The sequence below is a fragment of the Galeopterus variegatus genome, unplaced genomic scaffold (assembly GCF_000696425.1).
Source record: "Galeopterus variegatus unplaced genomic scaffold, G_variegatus-3.0.2 Scaffold2791, whole genome shotgun sequence".
NCBI classification, from domain to species: domain Eukaryota; kingdom Metazoa; phylum Chordata; class Mammalia; order Dermoptera; family Cynocephalidae; genus Galeopterus; species Galeopterus variegatus.
In genome coordinates, this window is record NW_007728902.1 from 109,200 (window position 1) to 112,670 (window position 3,471).

At 43.6% G+C, this 3,471-nt stretch overlaps 1 protein-coding gene across 1 annotated transcript in view; it reads left to right on the forward strand.

Moving 5' to 3' along the window:
* The first annotated feature begins 1,439 nt into the window (after positions 1–1,439).
* The window catches only part of INHBA (inhibin, beta A), a 16,580-nt gene continuing 14,548 nt past the window's right edge, over positions 1,440–3,471 (forward strand). Inside the window, exon 1 of the mRNA XM_008582997.1 lies at positions 1,440–1,812. The gene's annotated coding sequence lies outside the window, so the exon portion shown is untranslated. The remainder of the gene's footprint in view (positions 1,813–3,471) is intronic.

The following is a 3,471-nucleotide window of genomic DNA, read 5'->3' on the forward strand; positions in this document are numbered from 1 at the left end:
CACATGTGGGCTGGCTCCTCTAGGCAGGGTGCTGCAGATTCCTGTGACATAAATATTTAAAAAGAGCCACCAAGGCTTCTCAGAAACAATATCACCTATTATTTTCTGACCACTGCGCTTGACCCTGCAGTTTAGGATCAGGAATCCCATTTTAGAGATGGGAACACTGAGGCCTGAGTTTACATGGTGAATAAATAGGGATGTGATTTGGCTATGTTTTGTGCCGACACCCTACTGTGGGGACATGGTGGTATATTTCAGGACACCAAGGTTCATGTGTGGAGCAAGGGGTGAGTTGAGATGCCCTGAAGGTCATTGCTCTCCACTTGTTCTCATCAACAAGAGCACAGAAGTTTCTTTCTTATAAGGGGTTCGAGTCCATCCATTTCTAAGCTGAAGGGCAGGTGTGAGACTGTCCCTTACTGATCCTATCTCTGTCTTTGCCACTCAGATTATCCCTCTCTCCCTGTACAACCTGATGATTTTATTTCATACTTCATTTCTACATATGCAGTTCTTTGCATACTCCTTTCTCCCCTCCCCCACATGCAACTCAGCACCCACACTTTCTCTATATCTAGCCAGGAGAGACCTCCTTACACAGAAATCTTCTGGTGTCTTACAAGAACCTGCTTAAACCACACATCAGGAGGCCAGAGCCTCTATATTTTGCTTGTGGGCACAGTGAAAAGTTTATTTTATGCATGTTAAACCCTGCATACAAAACAATGTATCTGGTCATATGGCTTTCATTAGCTCCCAATTTTGCACATTTTATCCAACTTGTCATGAGAACCTGGCATATGCTTCAGCTATACTCCTTCAAACATCCCTTCTCCATCCTTCTTGTCTGAGGAGTCCTTCCTCCTGTGTTGTTTCCCAGACTCGCCAGCACCCCTCGACCCAAAAAACCTGACCAACTTTACCCCTGTTGCAAGGACTGTTCACTTCTTTCCATTAATTTGACATTATATTTGTAATAATTTAGAAATCATAGGGCTTGAGGTTCTAATACAGAAGAATGATGAATGAGATTTTTATTCTTTTATTTTTTAAATTTATTTTTTGCTTGTTAGAATGCAGTTTTAAAGACCTGGGAAGGATACTTAGGAAGTTCACTTGCAGAGAATGACTTTTTCCAAAGTTCTTAGTGATAAATGATTTATGAAGCAGGCATTCAATTTCAAGATGTAAACTAATAGTGTAAGTCAGGGGAGGGGAGACCACATCACGTGGGCTTACCTATTTTCCTATTTTTTTCCTCAATGAAATAACTTACTTAAAAAAAGTAAAATTAGAATCCCTATAAAGAACACTATGAATTTTCTTCTCTGTAAGAAACACTAAAATACTTTGTAAATAGTGGCAACATCATGAACTAACAGATGTTTTATGTAAAGACATAAAACCGAACCTGAGTATAACGAGACGTGTGTGTGAGTAGTAAAAGAAACGTTGAAAGTTGGACAGTCATTGAGACATATCTGTTTGATTCCAGTATTTTTCTAAAAGGTAGACTAGTCACAACCAGAGGTTTCAGTGGCTCAGCGCATCAGTTGTCTCAGAAGCCAAGAAAGGCTTTCCATTAGATAATGAATTATGAAATGTCTCACACTGGAAAAACCAGTCATCCGCTGATGTCATGCTGATTCTAACCAATCCCAAACAAAGCCCTGAGTGGTACCAATGTGCGAGTGTACAAATAAATAGTACAGTATAAAACTTCGCAGTGCCAATGCCGTGAAGAGGAACTCAGACAGCTCTGACCACATGATACAAGAGCCGGCTGCTGACAGAGAGAGGACCGGAAAGGTAATGCTTTTTAACTCTTGCTTATGAGCTCTCTGCACATTCAAAGTCAGAATGGCTAGAAGGAATTTTACAACTTATTGGCACTCTCATGCACATTGTGATTTGTACCTTTTTATATTTTTCAAGCAGGTTAATACAGGTTTAATATTATTCAGGCAGCTTTTAATAGTCCTAGAGCATGCAAATAGATTGTGTTTATACAACCCACTCAGCACATATATACAAGTACATATGCCAAAAAGAAAGCTATTTTTAAGAGTTCCATTGGCAAACAGTAAATTTAGGGAACATACTCACATGCAGAGAGAATGCAAATATTGATAAGTTGCAGTTATGTAAATGCTACTATTAGGACTCAGTTGTTTGGAGTCATTAAACTTTTAGTTCTATTTCAGACTGTCTTGTGAAACTTAATTGGACTACAAAATGCTTTGGGTACTGTGTATGTGACTCCAAATAGGTGGGTGATGTTAAGTATTATGGTACAAAGATGTTTCATCAAACCATTATAACACAAATGCCTCAGCTTCTCCCGTTCTCTTTTACCATCCCCCATTCAAAAAATGAGGCTTTTTAAGCAATGTTGACAAAGCTGTAACAATAATAGCAGAGTAATTGATGTCCTTGGACCTGAAACCCCAGAGGTTGCAACAGAGAAAGTCTCGCAAGTAGTTGTTTTGGGAAAAGGGACTGTGTACCCAATTCAGGAAGGCATTGCTGCCCGTGTGAACTGTAACTTCAACTTGGTATCAGGATTTTCTCACCCTCTTCCTCTCGCACTCGGATATTATGCTTATAGTAACGATCTGTATTAACCCTTTCCACCCAAACTGCATTGCTCGGCTGTCATGATCTGAACACACTAGGTGTCAGATATAAGCCAACTGGATCTTCAGAAACCACGAGGGCTTATGTGTGGGAAACAAACCGAGAGGGAAGCAAAGCTTTAACAGATGGACCCCTTAAAGATACTTCTGCAAGATAAAAGCAATAAGACAGAAAATGCAAAAAAAAAAAAAGGGGGGGGGGGGCCTCAGAAAGGCATTGTTTAAAAATTCATTTTTTCTTTTTCTGTGAACACTAAAATCCATGATGATTTCATCCGTGCAGTTTCTTTGAGGGAAGAGACAGCAGTCAGATGCGCTGGTCACCCAGGATGGGGCACGCTGAAAAAGGACCCCATGCCAGAGAAAAATACCTGGCCGGTGTAGTTCAGAGATTCTGTTCCCATAGGATCAGTTACTCGGGTCCTGAGAGTGCACTCTTTTTATAAAAGAATGTGGGCAAGGCCAAGTGAATTTTGCATTTTATCAGTGCAGGGCGGCCGGGCGGCGGGGACTGTGTCTGTGTGTCCGGGCAGAAGGGGCGCTGCGCCCAGGGCGAGCGTCGCCGCCGGGGTCGCGGGCTCCTGCCGTGTCGCCCGCCCTTTGGGTCTTCCGGTGCCCCGCTGCATGTCGCGGTTGGGAAAAGCGGAGTGTACTATAGGACCCCCCAAAAGTTGTGCGGCGCCCGCCCGTGCTGGCGACCTGCGCATTTCCATATGAATGAATGGGGGCGGGTGGCCCGGCCCGGCTGCCCCCCACGGCCTGCGCCGCCCACCCCAGGGCCGCGGGGCGTCTCGTCACCCAGGGCTGGGGCCAGGCAGGGGGATGCACGGGG